This window comes from Haematobia irritans, chromosome 4, assembly GCF_050003625.1.
Source record: "Haematobia irritans isolate KBUSLIRL chromosome 4, ASM5000362v1, whole genome shotgun sequence".
Lineage (NCBI taxonomy): Eukaryota > Metazoa > Arthropoda > Insecta > Diptera > Muscidae > Haematobia > Haematobia irritans.
Window position 1 is genome coordinate 220,096,034 of NC_134400.1, and position 17,818 is coordinate 220,113,851.

At 35.9% G+C, this 17,818-nt stretch overlaps 1 protein-coding gene across 1 annotated transcript in view; it reads left to right on the plus strand.

Moving 5' to 3' along the window:
• The first annotated feature begins 15,248 nt into the window (after positions 1 to 15,248).
• LOC142233969 (LITAF domain-containing protein) overlaps positions 15,249 to 17,818 on the plus strand; it is a 43,901-nt gene continuing 41,331 nt past the window's right edge. The window contains exon 1 of the mRNA XM_075305035.1: positions 15,249 to 15,492. The gene's annotated coding sequence lies outside the window, so the exon portion shown is untranslated. The remainder of the gene's footprint in view (positions 15,493 to 17,818) is intronic.

A 17,818-nucleotide genomic window follows, 5' to 3' on the forward strand; every position in this document is an offset into this window, starting at 1 on the left:
GATGTGGACCAATTTTTGCATGGTTGTTAGAGACCATATACCAACATCATGTACCAAATTTCAGCCGGATCGGATGAAATTTGCTTCTCTTTGAGGCTCCGCAAGCCAAATCTGGGGATCGGTTTATATGGGGGTTATATATAGTTATGGACCGATTTGGACCAATTTTTGCATGATTGTTAGAGACCATATACCAACACCATGTACCAAATTTCAGCCAGATCGGATGAAATTTGGTTCTCTTTTAGGCTCCGCAAGCCAAATCTGGGGATCGGTTTATATGGGGGCTATATATAATTATGGACCAATGTGGACCAATTTTTGCATGGTTGTTAGAGACCATATACCAACACCATGTACCAAATTTCAGCCAGATCGGATGAAATTTGCTTCTCTTTTTGGCTCCGCAAGCCAAATCTGGGGATCGGTTTATATGGGGGCTATATATAATTATGGACCGATGTGGACCAATTTTTGCATGGTTGTTAGAGACCATATACCAACACCATGTACCAAATTTCAGCCGGATCGGATGAAATATGCTTCTGTTAGAGGCTCCACAAGCCAAATCTGAGGGTCCCTTTATATGGGGGCTATACGTAAAAGTAGACCGATATGGCCCATTTTCAATACCATCCGACCTACATCGATAACAACTATTTGTGCCAAGTTTCAAGTTGTAGCGTTGTCCTAATTTGGAGCAATACTAGTTTGTTCCCACTTGTTCAAATTAATTACAATAGAAACAAAGTAGCCAATGCTGTTTCTTTTCTATTTAATATTTCCAAATTTGAAAATTTTTCATTTCAATTTGCATTGCTGCTATATGTTAAGGAATGATTCAACTTGTTCAAATTTATTCTAAACCAAGCAGCCTTTGCTGTGTCTTTTGTATTTTATATTTTCAACGTGAAGAAATTTTCATTTCAAATTTGCAAGCTGAACATTCCAGTCAATTCAATTATAAAGAAGAAAATTCTAAAACATTGTAATAAAAATAATTAACATTTAAAGAAAAATCCCAATTCGCGATATTGTGTTATCCGCTAATGCAATTGTTTGGAATTATATTTTTTTTATTATTCTCAATAAAAAGCCCATAGATTGGTAAGTTTATATCTTTCGGGAAAGGCTTGTGAATTTTGACATAAATTTTTATTTTGCCAGCAAATTATAGTGGACCTTCGCGGGGATATTTTACCACAATCCGGAGTTATTGCTCCGGATTTCATTCAACTTAGACCACATCTGAATTTTCTCAATAAATCCTTTGGGGATTTTTTATACCCACCACCATAAAATGGTGACGGGGGTATAATAAGTTTGTCATTCCGTTTGTAACACATCGAAATATCGATTTCCGACTATATAAAGTATATATATTCTTGATCAGGGAGAAATTCTAAGACGATATAACGATGTCCGTCTGTCCGTCTGTCTGTCTGTCTGTCTGTCTGTCTGTCTGTTGTAATCACGCTATAGTCTTCAATAATGAAGCAATCGTGCTGAAATTTTGCACAAACTCGTCTTTCGTCTGCAGGCAGGTCAAGTTCGAAGATGGGCTATATCGGTCCAGGTTTTGATATAGCCCCCATATAAACCGACCTCCCGATTTGGGGCCTTGGGCTTATAGAAATCGTAGTTTTTATCCAATTTGCCTGAAATTTGAAATCTAGAGGTATTTTATGACCATAAAGAAGTGTGCCAAAAATGGTGTGTATCGGTCCATGTTTTGGTATAGCCCCCATGTAGACCGATCTCCCGATTTTACTTCTTGGGCTTATAGAAACCGCAGTTTTTATTCAATTTACCTGAAATTGGAAATCTAGAGGTATTGTAGGACCACAAATACGTGTGCCAAAAATTGTGAGTATCGGTCCATATTTGGGTATAGCCCCCATATAGACCGATCTCCCGATTTTACTTCTTGGGCTTATAGAAACCGCAGTTTTTATTCAATTTACCTTAAATTGGAAATCTAGAGGTATTGTAGGACCACAAATACGTGTGCCAAAAATTGTGAGTATCCGTCCAAATTTTGGTATAGCCCCCATATAGAGCGATCTCCCGATTTGGGGTCTTGGGCTTATAGGAACCGTACTTTTTATCCAATTTGCCTGAAATTGGAAATCTGGAGGTATTTTAGGACCATAAAGAGTTGTGCCGAATATGGTGAGTATCGGTCCATATTTTGGTATAGCCCCCGTATAGACCGATTTCCCGATTTTACTTCTTGGGCGTCTAGAATCTGTAGTTTTTATCAAATTTGCCTGAAATTGGAAATCTAGAGGTATTTTCGGGTCATAAAGAGGTTTGCCGAAAACAGTGAGTATCGGTCCATATTTTAGTATAGCCCCCATAAGAACGATCTCCCGATTTAACTCCTTGGGTTTCTAGAAACCGTAGTTTTTATCTGATTTGCCTGAAATTGTGAATATTCTGGTATTTTAAGCTCACAAAACCGTGTATCGGATTAAGTTTTTATCGGTCCATTTGGTAATGCCTTCATATAGACCGACTTCACTTCTTGAGGGTGTAGAAGGCGCACTGATCATGAAAATTGCTTGAAACTCAATGTAAAATTTCCAGATTTTACTTCTACAGATTTAAGATTTCAAATCGAGACGTTATTTTATAATTTTCTTGCACACTTACAAGAGATGTTAATGATTCCTCTAAAACTCAAACAAAAATGGTTCTTATAAATCCAGAATCTGATATAGTTCTCTTAGGTGAAATCTTTAAATTTATCTCCGGGAAGTGTCCTCAAGTCCTCAAGCCCTCCTGAAGTTTCAAAGGAAACCCTAATATTTGGTTCATGGTGGTGGGTATTTAAGATTCGGCCCGGCCGAACTTAGTGCTGTATATACTTGTTTTATTTGCCGTAGACCACATTGTTTAACCGTATAATCCAGGAAGAAACACAGAATTAACCCAAACTAAATTTTTATTGATTATTATCTGGACGAAGAAAACTTCAAATCAAAAGGGTCCGGATTATACATACTAATAAATTTTGTTCAGTTATAAATATGGACATAAATACGGAATAAGAAATTACAAGCTTCATATATTTCTGCGAGTTTAGATGGCCATACATTTCAATTATAATCATCATAAATTTAAGATTATATAATTATACTCCAATATTACTTAATACTTCAAAATTGAGCAATGCAAATTCGATAACTTTTATTAAAAATTTCATGAACAAATTACGGATCAAACCCGAAGTCACAGGCCTGTGGACATCGAGGATAACAAATGGTGAGTCCAAATTAGTTTCTTTTTATCGTTATTTGCATACGCTCAATACACGAGACAATAACTAAATTCAATGATTTACAATCATTTTTTTTTTTGTAACACAAACTTTTAATTATTTCTTTTAACTATTTTTAATATTATCATATAAACTAAAATTATAAACTTTTATTATTTATTCCAATTACTTAATCGCCATTCCTTCCGCGGAATCATTTTATTCATTTCCTTGTAATTTTTTTTTTAAATCTAGTCCCATTTTTGATGTAAATATTCAATAATAATTATGTTTTAGAATTCAGTGATTTCTTAATTCGCGAAAGGCGTTGGTAAAGGCGGTAGAGGACCCTAGGGCTGACCAAATACATAGTCAGTATGGTTGGGTGGGATTTTGAAAAATGGCAGCAAAACACCATCTAATGCTGCAACTCATCTCGTACCTCATTCACAAATTATTTGTTCTTCTTCTTCTTTTCTTTCTATCTTAATTTTTCTACCAAAGAGCTACCTTAATTTTTAACTTTTATGGAAACGTATCCGAACCTACTCTCAACGAGAAAGAACCGCCCCAAAGACTGAGCACGGCCGGCGGCAAGGAGGTAGCCATTCTCAAGGGGAGTAGGGCCGTCACAGGTGGATCGTTACATAAATTAAATGGCGCCCAACGTGGGGCCAGCAACTGGCCGTTTCGGTTTTCCAGTAGAATTACACCTAAATGCTGGCTCCAAATAAATTTTTCTTTAATTCTATGAACTTGTTATTCTTTCTCATTTTGTTCAATATCCTTTGGATTTTTGTTTATTGCTTTTGTGTTATACTTACCATACGGGTACGAAGAACATAATTTATATTGGGACCATATCGATGTGATTGATGATTTTGGGATATTTATGGATCTGAAATCTTACACATCCCTTTGGGTTCCAGAACCTTCTTTATTTTCATTGTTCCTACCTATGCTTCCTCTTCACTCTACTATATCTATTTTTACTTTTCTGATTTTAGTACAAATTCTTAGCGGTTTTGATGAAGATTTCTTTAATTGGTTAACTATCAGTTATTTACTCTCGATATCGTTAGGCAATATGTTTATTTTGTTTTTTTTTTCTTTGTCAATCATCTTTGTGGAGTTTTATCTCTGTAATTGATAGTATGGAGTAAATACCCTTAGACGATTAATGCACCCTTCTGGTTACCTTAATTATGATGTACAGTGAGATTAGTTTTTGTGTCCTCTTCCAAGAATACCTTCGCTGAGTAGCGAACACTTGTCTTTCAATAGATTGTTTTTAAATTTTAAGAAGTTTTAATTTAATTTTTTTTTTTTGGTTAATTTAGTTTAGTGTTAGTAAATTAATAGATTACATTACCATGCCATTGACTCGTAGTAGAGATAGGACGTTGAGAGCGATGCAGGGGGCTAATGAAACTTTCGACTCCGGAGAAAATAATACTACACCTCAGGGAACTAGTCGTCAGTCTCGGCCTAGAAGGAGGGAACCTAGTCGTGGGGAAATAGGTGATGGACCAGAAATATTGGACGAGAGCAGGGTTAGTCAAATGATTAATCAGTCGTTGAATGCCGTGCGTAGTGATATCACAACATCTATTGTGAACGAAATTACAGGTTTGATTCGCGGTTTGCAGATTGATAATACGGTTAGACGTGTTAATGAGCCTACAGCTGATCACGAGCCAATTGAGCATGGGGCAAACCCACACGCGACATTTGCAGACAACCCTGAAAAGATTTTGAACGTAATAAAAAATTGGAAGTTGTCTTTTTCGGGACTCAATCAAGACATTTCTGTGGAGGAATTCATTTATAGGGTCAATATAATGACCCAGAATACTCTTGGCGGGAATTTTTCTTTGCTCAGTAGATATCTCCACATTCTCTTCCAAGGCAAAGCTTTGGATTGGTACTGGAGGTACCATCGACAGAATGATATCATTGATTGGTTCAGCCTTTGTGGAGCCTTGAAGGCGCAATACAAAGATGATGCTTCGGACTACGATATACGTGATGACATAAGACGAAGGCGACAGAAATCAAATGAAACTTTTGACGATTTTCTTGACTCGGTAATGGTTTTGGTGGACAGATTGCGAAATCCTATGATGGACGAGGAATTGTGTGAGGCTTTAATTCGGAATCTGCGGCCTGAAATAAGGCACGAACTGCTCCATTTAGATATAAAATGTGTTTCGGATCTGAGAAAATCAGTAAAGAAACATGAGAAGTTTCTGAGAGAGGTTCAACAGGCAAATAACCTGAAGCGCACTCGTATAGTTGGAAGTGTAGCTGAATTGGGAAATGACTCTGACGGCTCCATGGAAGAACCGATTGCGGACGTTTGTGAAGTACGAAAAGCTCTTAAATGTTGGAATTGCGAACGGAATGGACACATTTATAAGGACTGCATGAATGAGCGGACCGTCTTTTGTTATGGATGCGGGTTGAAAGGGGCGTACAAACCTACATGCGCGAGATGCCATATATCGGGAAACGGCAAGAAGGATGTCCCTCGCCAATAGAGAGGACATCCTATCATTTTGTAAATGAATGTTCAGACAATTTTGATATGACAAATAAACTAGACCTTACATACCCTAATGAGACATTTATACGACCGGAGATGATTTTTAAAATAGGAAGTAAATCTACCCGAGATGATTACCGAAGATCTGAATCCAATCGAAGTGCAATACGTATGCGAACATTTTGGAAGGAATTGAAATCTTTCCGAAAATACACTATATCTTCTATAGTGGCAAGAGATTCGTATACTAGACCCTACGTCACTCTTACCGTTGGGAATAAACTTTATTTTGCTCTATTGGACAGTGGAGCCAATAAGAGCGTCATAGGTGGTGATCTGGCGGAGGTGGTAGAATCTATGCCCGGATACAAGAAAAGCAGGGGTAACGTTCGGACGGCAAATGGGGCAATAAACTTGGAATTTACATTTAAAGATCGCATTTGTACGTTTGAATTTTTAGTGATAAAATCAATAAAGCAGGATATAATATGTGGGATTGATTTTTGGGACAAGTTTCATATTGCGGTTAAGATAGAGGAAGGAATAGAAATAAACTCCATAGATTCTGATTCAAATAATATAGTGTTATCGCTGGAGCAGAAAAGGAAATTGGACGCCATCATACAACTGTTCCCAAACTCTGACCGAGATGGATTAGGGTGCACTAATTTAGTCGAACATCTTATTGACACCGGAGACGCGAGACCGATTAAACAACGGTATTACCCCATTTCTCCTGCTAGGGAAAAACTGATGTTTGCAGAAGTCGATAGAATGCTTTCTTTAGGGGTTATCGAAGAATGCGCTCAGTCGCCATGGGCATCTCCCTGCGTTTTAATCGTTAAGCCTGATAAGGTTCGTTTCTGCGTGGATAGCAGGAAACTTAACGCGGTCACAATAAAAGACTCTTATCCTATCCCAAATATTGAGGGAATACTATCAAGGTTACCGTCCGTTCAATTTATTTCCAAAGTAGACCTTAAAGATGCCTTTTGGCAAATTAGATTAGATGAATCATCTAAGCCAAAAACAGCTTTTGTTGTCCCGAATCGTCCGTTGTATCAATTTACGAGAATGCCCTTCGGGCTATGTAATGCGCCTCAGACGATGTGCCGTCTTATGGATCTAGTTATTCCATATGATATGAGGACGCACGTTTTTGTTTATTTGGACGATTTACTAATTTTGTCAGAAAACTTCGAAGAACATTTGGAACATTTAGAAAAAGTGGCTTTTCAGTTTCGTAGAGCGGGTCTTACAATAAATGTCAAGAAGAGCTGTTTTACAATAAAGACGGTGAATTATTTGGGGTACATCGTAGGAGAGGGAACTTTGAGTGTCGACGCGGAAAAAGTTAGAGCTATTGATGAATTTCCACCACCAACGTCAGTACGAAAACTAAGACAATTCTTAGGGATGATTGGGTGGTATCGTCGATTTATTTCCGATTTTTCCACTCTTACATTTCCCCTTACTGAGCTCTTGTCAAAGAAAAAACGCTTCATATGGACGAAGGAGGCCCAAGACTCGTTTGAACTTTTAAAATCCAAATTGTGTCAAGCACCCGTTTTAGTTCATGCTGATTTCCGGAAACCGTTTATTTTACAATGTGACGCTAGTACCGTGGGCGTAGGTGCGGTCCTTGCTCAGAAGGATGATGAAGGTGTAGAAAGACCTATTGCGTTTATGTCGCAGAAATTAAATAAAGCACAAAGAAATTACACCATCACTGAACTAGAATGTTTGGCTGTAGTTTTAGCAATAAAAAAATTTCGGGCATACATTGAGGGTCACGAGTTTAAGGTAGTCACCGACCATGCTAGTCTTAAATGGCTAATGCGCCAAAGTGATCTCTCAGGCAGGTTGGCGAGATGGGCATTAAAATTGCAAGGGTTCGATTTTACTGTCGAACACCGACGGGGAAGAGATAACGTGGTTCCGGATGCCCTATCACGTGTATTTGAAACGGAAATACAAGAGATTAGCGTCGAAATTTTGCCATTGATAGATTTAGAATCCGAGGAGTTCATGAGAAGTGAATATAATGGTTGGCGTGAAACTATATTAGAAACAAAATTTCCTGATTTTAGAGTAGAAGGCAAATACATTTATAAGAAAACGACTTTTACCTCGGATGACGAAATACAACTAGAATCTTGGAAACTGCTGGTACCTACGGAATTAAGACGGGATGTGATTTACGCCGCACATAACTCACCAAACGGCTCGCATGGTGGTATTGCTAAGACGGTTGAGTTGTTAAGAAGGTATTTCTTTTGGCCGAAGTTAGTTGCCGATGTAAAAAGGTATGTGGGAAACTGTGAAATTTGCAAAACTACAAAGACGCCGACATATAGTTTGAGACCGCCGCTCGGAAAAATGGTAAATACAGAAAGGCCATTTCAACGTCTTTATGTAGACATGATAGGCCCACTTCCTAGGACAAGAAATGGATTTGTGGGAATTTTAGTTATTTTAGATCATTTCTCTAAATTTACTTTCCTAAAGCCTTTGAAAAAATTGGAGTCTAAGCCAATTGTATTGTATCTTAAGGATGAAATTTTTACATGCTATGGGGTGCCAGAAGTAGTAGTTTCGGAACACAATTTAAAAGCAAGCTGTTTGAAAACTTTTTAAAAGAATATGGAGTTAAACACCAAACTACGTCTTATTATAGCCCTCAATCGAATGCGAGCGAACGAGTCAATCGATCCATTATCGCAGCTTTAAGGGCCTACGTAAAGGATGACCATCGAATATGGGATGCATTTTTACCAAGCATAAATTGTGCGATACGCAATTCTGTACACCAATCTACAGGCAAAACACCTTATCAGATTATATTTGGTCAAAACATGGTTACTCATGGGCAGGATTTCGAATTATTGCGTCGACTAAAACTTTTAGAAGACCCCGATGCTGAGGTACGACGTATGGATAAGTTTACACTTTTACGAGATTCGATTCAGATGAAGTTGAAAGATGCTTATGATAGGAATGAAAAATATTATAACAAGAAATCAAATAATCGACAATTTAATATCGGACAATTGGTATTCCGTAGGAACTTTGATCACAGTTCACACGTAAACAAGTATAATGCGAAGTTAGCTCCGACGGGTGTGAAATCAGAGGTCATAAGAAAAATTGGGAATGTTGGTTATGAACTTAGGAACCTAGCGACTGGGAAATTAGGTATCTACCATTTAAAAGATATATGGGCATAATATTTTTTTTTTTTTTTTTTTTTTTTTTTTTTTGCAAGGTCTGAATGTAGCGTTGTCCTAATTTGGAGCAATACTAGTTTGTTCCCACTTGTTCAAATTAATTACAATAGAAACAAAGTAGCCAATGCTGTTTCTTTTCTATTTAATATTTCCAAATTTGAAAATTTTTCATTTCAATTTGCATTGCTGCTATATGTTAAGGAATGATTCAACTTGTTCAAATTTATTCTAAACCAAGCAGCCTTTGCTGTGTCTTTTGTATTTTATATTTTCAACGTGAAGAAATTTTCATTTCAAATTTGCAAGCTGAACATTCCAGTCAATTCAATTATAAAGAAGAAAATTCTAAAACATTGTAATAAAAATAATTAACATTTAAAGAAAAATCCCAATTCGCGATATTGTGTTATCCGCTAATGCAATTGTTTGGAATTATATTTTTTTTATTATTCTCAATAAAAAGCCCATAGATTGGTAAGTTTATATCTTTCGGGAAAGGCTTGTGAATTTTGACATAAATTTTTATTTTGCCAGCAAATTATAGTGGACCTTCGCGGGGATATTTTACCACAATCCGGAGTTATTGCTCCGGATTTCATTCAACTTAGACCACATCTGAATTTTCTCAATAAATCCTTTGGGGATTTTTTTTATTTGCCGTAGACCACATTGTTTAACCGTATAATCCAGGAAGAAACACAGAATTAACCCAAACTAAATTTTTATTGATTATTATCTGGACGAAGAAAACTTCAAATCAAAAGGGTCCGGATTATACATACTAATAAATTTTGTTCAGTTATAAATATGGACATAAATACGGAATAAGAAATTACAAGCTTCATATATTTCTGCGAGTTTAGATGGCCATACATTTCAATTATAATCATCATAAATTTAAGATTATATAATTATACTCCAATATTACTTAATACTTCAAAATTGAGCAATGCAAATTCGATAACTTTTATTAAAAATTTCATGAACAAATTACGGATCAAACCCGAAGTCACAGGCCTGTGGACATCGAGGATAACAAATGGTGAGTCCAAATTAGTTTCTTTTTATCGTTATTTGCATACGCTCAATACACGAGACAATAACTAAATTCAATGATTTACAATCATTTTTTTTTTGTAACACAAACTTTTAATTATTTCTTTTAACTATTTTTAATATTATCATATAAACTAAAATTATAAACTTTTATTATTTATTCCAATTACTTAATCGCCATTCCTTCCGCGGAATCATTTTATTCATTTCCTTGTAATTTTTTTTTTAAATCTAGTCCCATTTTTGATGTAAATATTCAATAATAATTATGTTTTAGAATTCAGTGATTTCTTAATTCGCGAAAGGCGTTGGTAAAGGCGGTAGAGGACCCTAGGGCTGACCAAATACATAGTCAGTATGGTTGGGTGGGATTTTGAAAAATGGCAGCAAAACACCATCTAATGCTGCAACTCATCTCGTACCTCATTCACAAATTATTTGTTCTTCTTCTTCTTTTCTTTCTATCTTAATTTTTCTACCAAAGAGCTACCGTAATTTTTAACTTTTATGGAAACGTATCCGAACCTACTCTCAACGAGAAAGAACCGCCCCAAAGACTGAGCACGGCCGGCGGCAAGGAGGTAGCCATTCTCAAGGGGAGTAGGGCCGTCACAGGTGGATCGTTACAAAGTCCATAGCTTGTTTCGTTCGGAAGTTAGCGTGATTTCAACAGACGGACGGACGGACGGACGGACATGCTTAGATCGACTCAGAATTTCACCACGACCCAGAATATATATACTTTATGGGGTCTTAGAGCAATATTTCTATGTGTTACAAACGGAATGACAAAGTTAATATACCCCCATCCTATGATGGAGGGTATAAAAATAAAGAACGCTGGATCAAATCTCATCAGCGGCAATTTTCTTATTAAATATTTATCTAAACAATTTTTTTTTGTTTAATGTTATACATCGTTTTTATTTTATTTTGTTTTTTTTTCATACATATATTTTTGTATAAATATATTTTTTTCCATTAAAAATAAACAATAAATTAAAAATTATCGTAATTTGCAAAACCTTCTTAAAAGAAGGTTCAAATCCCAGCGGGAATAATTTTTTTTTTTATTATTTTTTACTTCTTTTATTGATTTTCTATTCTTTTTTCCGATATTTAATTGTCCAAAACATAAATTTTTACTTAAAACGGCCTAATTCCGTACTTTCTAAGACTTGTCCAAAGGGATTGCATCGGATGTGAAAAACAAAGGGTCCTGGTATGCGCTTTAAAAGATATGTTTGTGGACTTGTCCAAAAGGACTGCATCGTAAGAGGTAAAAACTTGATGGGGGATTCCGGAATGCGCTTTAAAAGAAATTTTTGTGGAACAACTTCCCATTTGTTTTTCCTGGGATAGAATCGGGCAGCACTCAGACATAAGAGAGAAGTTCACCACTGTGGTATCACAATGGACTGAATAGTCGAAGTGAGCCTGAAATAATGGGCTGCCACTATACCTAACCTTACCTACACAGAGAATACGGATTGGTGGTGATAACCTAATTTATTGTCAATCTCATTTTGGCAGTTGCAGCTATTATCTTTTGGTAGTTGTGTCACCCGACTATTCGGTCGACTCAATCGATGTAAATGATGGGAGCTTTTTGGCACCTTCACGTTTCGGTTGTATGATACAACATTAAAAATACCCACAACCGTTTTGAATGCTAATTCCGAAAATGCCGAAAATGTTGTTTGTTTTTTGCATATATTTAAATAAATAAATAAAATACATAAAGTCAATTGTACTACAATAAAAAAATATATAAATATTTTAGATTAAATTTACTTCATAAAATCTTTCTCTTTCATTACTATTTACCAAAGTCCAAGTCGCCAATATGACTACTGGTCTTACATTATTAAATTACTAAAAAAATATGATAAACATTAAAACGAATATAAAAAACTACTCAAATAGTTTAGTCTAATAACTACTCTATTTTCCTTGTTTAGAGTTACTTTTCGTTAAACACATTCATCGTTGGCTTTATATTAGCATCTCAGTTTCAAAGTATTTTTTCCCTTATATCTAAAGGGTGATTCTTTTGAGGTTAGGATTTTCATGCATTAGTATTTGACAGATCACGTGGGATTTCAGACATGGTGTCAAAGAGAAAGATGCTCAGTATGCTTTGACATTTCATCATGAATAGACTTACTAACGAGCAACGCTTGCAAATCATTGAATTTTATTACCAAAATCAGTGGCAGAAAATCCGCTTTTTTATCGACAAATTTTGTTCAGCGATGAGGCTCATTTCTGGTTGAATGGCTACGTAAATAAGCAAAATTGCCGCATTTGGTGTGAAGAGCAACCAGAAGCCGTTCAAGAACTGCCCATGCATCCCGAAAAATGCACTGTTTGGTGTGGTTTGTACGCTGGTGGAATCATTGGACCGTATTTTTTCAAAGATGCTGTTGGACGCAACGTTACGGTGAATGGCGATCGCTATCGTTCGATGCTAACAAACTTTTTGTTGCCAAAAATGGAAGAAATGAACTTGGTTGACATGTGGTTTCAACAAGATGGCGCTACATGCCACACAGCTCGCGATTCTATGGCCATTTTGAGGGAAAACTTCGGAGAACAATTCATCTCAAGAAATGGACCGGTAAGTTGGCCACCAAGATCATGCGATTTGACGCCTTTAGACTATTTTTTGTGGGGCTACGTCAAGTCTAAAGTCTACAGAAATAAGCCAGCAACTATTCCAGCTTTGGAAGACAACATTTCCGAAGAAATTCGGGCTATTCCGGCCGAAATGCTCGAAAAAGTTGCCCAAAATTGGACTTTCCGAATGGACCACCTAAGACGCAGCCGCGGTCAACATTTAAATGAAATTATCTTCAAAAAGTAAATGTCATGGACCAATCTAACGTTTCAAATAAAGAACCGATGAGATTTTGCAAATTTTATGCGTTTTTTTTAAAAAAAAGTTATCAAGCTCTTAACAAATCACCCTTTATATATTTTCTAATATAAAAGCGTTCCATCGTCCCCCTCACCACATCACGAATACGTCTCGCAATCGAAGATTTTCGACACCCAAGGGCCGATGATTGTCCCTGGTGAGACGTAAATAATGACGGCGTTTAAGTAAACAAATACTTTTAGTAAAGATCTCCACCAGATAAAAATATATTAACCAACTCACCCTGTCATTTCGTTACGGTTTGAAGCTATGCTAAATGACATTTTTAATATGGCAATACCAAATATGAGAGAATACATACAAAATTGAAACATATCTGAATTCAACTAGTTTTCAAACATTCCCTTTTACAGTTTCAATGAATAGATCTCTCCCGATCATTTCCATTTTATCCACATCGATACCATAAACATTTTTGCTAAATTATTGGAATAAAAACCAAAAACTCAGCACTAAAAATATTATTATAACGATTGAAACGTCCGGTTTGTTATTGATATGAGATTACGCGAATTCTAGCTGTTTTCGCTTTTATTATTCAACATAGTTCCCTTCAAGAGCGATACAACGATTATAACGACCTTCCAATTTTTTGATACCATTTTGGTAGTACTCCTTCGGTTTGCCTCAAAATAGGCCTCAGTTTCGGCGATCACGTCTTCATTGCAGCCAAATTTTTTCCCTGCGAGCATCCTTTTTGAGGTCTGAGAACAAGAAAAAGTCGCTGGGGGCCAGATCTGGAGAATACGGTGGACGGGGAAGCAATTCGAAGCCCAATTCATGAACTTTTGCCATCGTTCTCAATGACTTGTGGCACGGTGCGTTGTCCTGGTGGAACAACACATTTTTCTTCTTCATATGGGGCCGTTTTGCCGCGATTTCGACCTTCAAACGCTCCAATAACGCCATATAATAGTCACTGTTGATGGTTTTTCCCTTCTCAAGATAATCGATAAAAATTATTCCATGCGTATCCCAAAAACCAGAGGACATTACTTTGCCAGTGGACTTTTGAGTCTTTCCACGCTTCGGAGACGGTTCACCGGTCGCTGTCCACTCAGCCGACTGTCGATTGGACTCAGGAGTGTAGTGATGGAGCCATGTTTCATCCATTCTCACATATCGACGGAAAAACTCGGGTGTATTACGAGTTAACAGCTGCAAACACCGCTCACAATCATCAACACGTTGTTGTTTTTGGTCAAATGTGAGCTCGCGCGGCACCCACTTTGCACAGAGCTTCCGCATATCCAAATATTGATGAATGATATGACCAACATGTTCCTTTGATATCTTTAAGGCCTCTGCCATCTCGATCAACTTCATTTTACGGTCATTCAAAATCATTTTGTGGGTTTTTTTGATGTTTTCGTCGGTAACCACCTCTTTCGGGCGTTCACCGTCCACCGTGCTCATTTCACCACGCTGAATTTTGCATACCATTCAAATATTGTTGATTTCCATGGGGCAGAGTCCGGAAACTCATTATCAAGCCAAGTTTTTGCTTCCACCGTATTTTTCCCTTCAGAAAACAGTATTTTATCAAAACACGAAATTCATTTTTTTTTCCCATTTTTTTCACAATAATAAAAGTTGCTTCACAAAAAACGCTCTATCTCACAAACTAATTGACTTACAAACGTCAAATTTTGACACGAATCATTTGAAGGTTGGTACTATATAAAAATAATATGCATTTAATACTTATCAGCCAACCTGTTATATCGGTAAACAAATAGTAACCAAATTTATTGAATTGGATATGAAGAGCTTTTCTTTTAACGTCTATTTTCTCCTCATTTCAGTTTTTGATCTAAGTATATTCCTAAATGCAAGTTGTTATCAAAAAAGTATGATTCTTGACTGTATTCTTTAAATTTAATCATATACGTATTAAGAAATACTTTTTTTTTATAATTTTTTAGCTTTGTTGTATATCAATTATAAATTATGTGATTTTATTTTTGTTCCAATATCCTATAAACGAGCTCAGGGAATTATTATACATAATCTCCATTGGCATCCCTTTTGGTTTTCTTCACTTGCGTCACGTTTCTTTACAATGCAATACGTTTTCGAATAACGTGGCTACTCTATTATTTAGTACCCTTATATACAACCCTTCAAAATAAACGGAAGCGCAAATACAATGACACCTGAATTAAATGAGAAACGGGAATCTCACCACCACAACTCAACCAAAACAACATCAAAGTATACTCATCATAGCTCAGCGCGACAAACCATTTCAGTTTACATTTTTCGTTCGACGTTGGCATTTTTATACGCGATATTTATTCTCATAAATTCGTGTCGGGAAATTGGTAAAGAAATAAACGAACGAACTTCATATAAACACAGTGCGTTAAGGTGAAATCATTCAATATTCTTTACATATATAAAAAAAGAAATATATCTAAAGTATATTTGCTGGATGTGCAGTAGCTAAAAAAAGGAAAAAGTATGTGTGAAAAAATAATATCAGAATGAAAAAAAAAAAACAACATGAAAAGAAAATAGAAGAATATTGCAAAGGAGAATGTGAAGTGAAATGAAAAAGAAGTTGGCTAATAAAACAACAGGTTTTTCGTTGTCTTTTGTTTGACGGCGAGGAATTCTAGAAAAATTAAAAGGAATTTTACATATGCCATCAAAGGAGTAAATGTGAAAGGAGACAACGCAAACGAAATATCATCATCTACATGGACAGACAGTCTCTCTAGTTGGATTAATTTTTTGAAAATACAAAAACTAAATATCTCCCTCTGAACAAAATCAGTGAGCAGAAATAAAAAAAAATGTTTTTATTTATTGGTGACACAAAAAAATTGCATAATTTCTATTTTGCTGAAACCAACATCTGAATATATTTTCAGATTTTTTGATGGATCGTTATTTTTTTTTTTATTTATTTTATGTCGAGAGAGATACTACATCGATAATCTCATGTTTGCCGGCAATGATATAAAGAGATGTTGGAAATTCATTAACAATACTCTTGGCAGAACTAAAAGTAAGGAGATGAAGTTGATAGATTCCGGAGGACAATTAATAACTAGTGATGAGATCAAGGCGAATACATTTAATGATTATTTTGGAAATATAGTAGAAGAACTGAGACAAACTATTGAGGTGAATTTGGGTGATACAATAAATGATCTTCGTACACTTCGTTCTGTCAATAAGCGGTTTAGATTTGGGAATGTTGGGATTCAAGATGTAATTGAGGCGGTACGAAATATTTCTGTTGGGAAAAGTCCCGGCTATGACAATATATCTCCAAAATTCGTAAAAGAGAATTGGGAAATTCTTGCCCCAGTTCTGCATACTATATTAAATAAGATGATATCAACATCGACATATCCGGATGCTTTAAAAATTCAGAAAATCATTCCGATCCCGAAGGAAACTAACGCTATATCAGTGGATAAATATAGACCTATATCAGTTTTATCAACCGTTGACAAAATATTTGAAAGAATTATATATGATAAGCTACTTAAATACTTTGAGGAAAATGACTTTATATATAAATTTCAATTTGGTTTTAGAAGAGGGTGTGGGGCTCAAGATGCAGTAGTCAATGTTGTTAGATTTATCTGTAGTTCTCTGGACGAAGGTTACAATGGAGTTTGTGGAATATTTTTCGATTTTACGAAGGCGTTTGATCTTGTGGATCATAATATTCTGCTAGAAAAAATGAAATATTATGGAATAATGGGCGATGAGTTATTGCTATTTAAGAGTTACATGACCAATAGAAGGCAGTATGTTCATATCAATGGCTCTAAGAGTAATTTAAGAGATTTTAAGTTTGGGGTCCCTCAGGGGAGTGGCCTAGGGCCACTTCTGTTTATGATTTACCTAAATGATTTAAAGAACTTGCAATTAGACGGAAAACTTGTGATGTTTGCCGATGATGTTGTCTTATTCTATCCATACAGGGATGCTATTGTTCTTAGGACTTCCATGGAGAGGGATGCGGCGCTAATTTTTGAGTTTGCTAGGCTGAACAGGTTGATAATTAACCCCCAGAAAACAAAGCTTATTAGGTTTAAGCCTAACTCTAGGAGCTTAAATAATGATTTTTATGTGCATATAGATGGGAAACGTGTTCACGAATCGCATTATGTTACATATTTAGGATTGACTTTGCAAAGTAACCTATCGTGGAATATGCATATTGAGGATGTGAAGAAAAAGATAGCTCCGGCGATCGGAATTTTGTTCAAGTTTAGTAGGAGACTGAGCTGTAAGACAAAATTATTGATATATCAATCACTTGTTCAATCACACTTGAATTATATGGCAATTTGCTATGCATGCAACGGAAATGGTGCAGTATTAAAATCTTTGCAACGAATGCAAAATAAGGCATTAAAAATAGTGTATAATCTCCCTCTGACGTATCCTTCGATCGCTCTTTATAGTGAAGTGTGTAAAACTATTTTGCCAATACGCGGTACATATGACAATCAAGTTTTAACGTTTGTTTTTAAAAATTTGTATAAAATTGGACATCATACTATAGATTATGTTCAAAACCAATCTCACTTTGTCACAAGAAACCAAGGCAACCTGAGGATTCCTAGATGTAGATTTGAAAAGTGCAAGCAACGTATTGATTATATTGGAGGATTAAAGTTTAATAGCTTGCCCCCCGAAATCAAAAATACTCGAAGAATTTCAATTTTTAAGAAAAGATGCAAGTCGTATTTATGTGAAAATATTGAAACGCTCCTTTTGTAGTTTTTTTTTTCTTTTACTGTTGGATTTATATTTGGAAT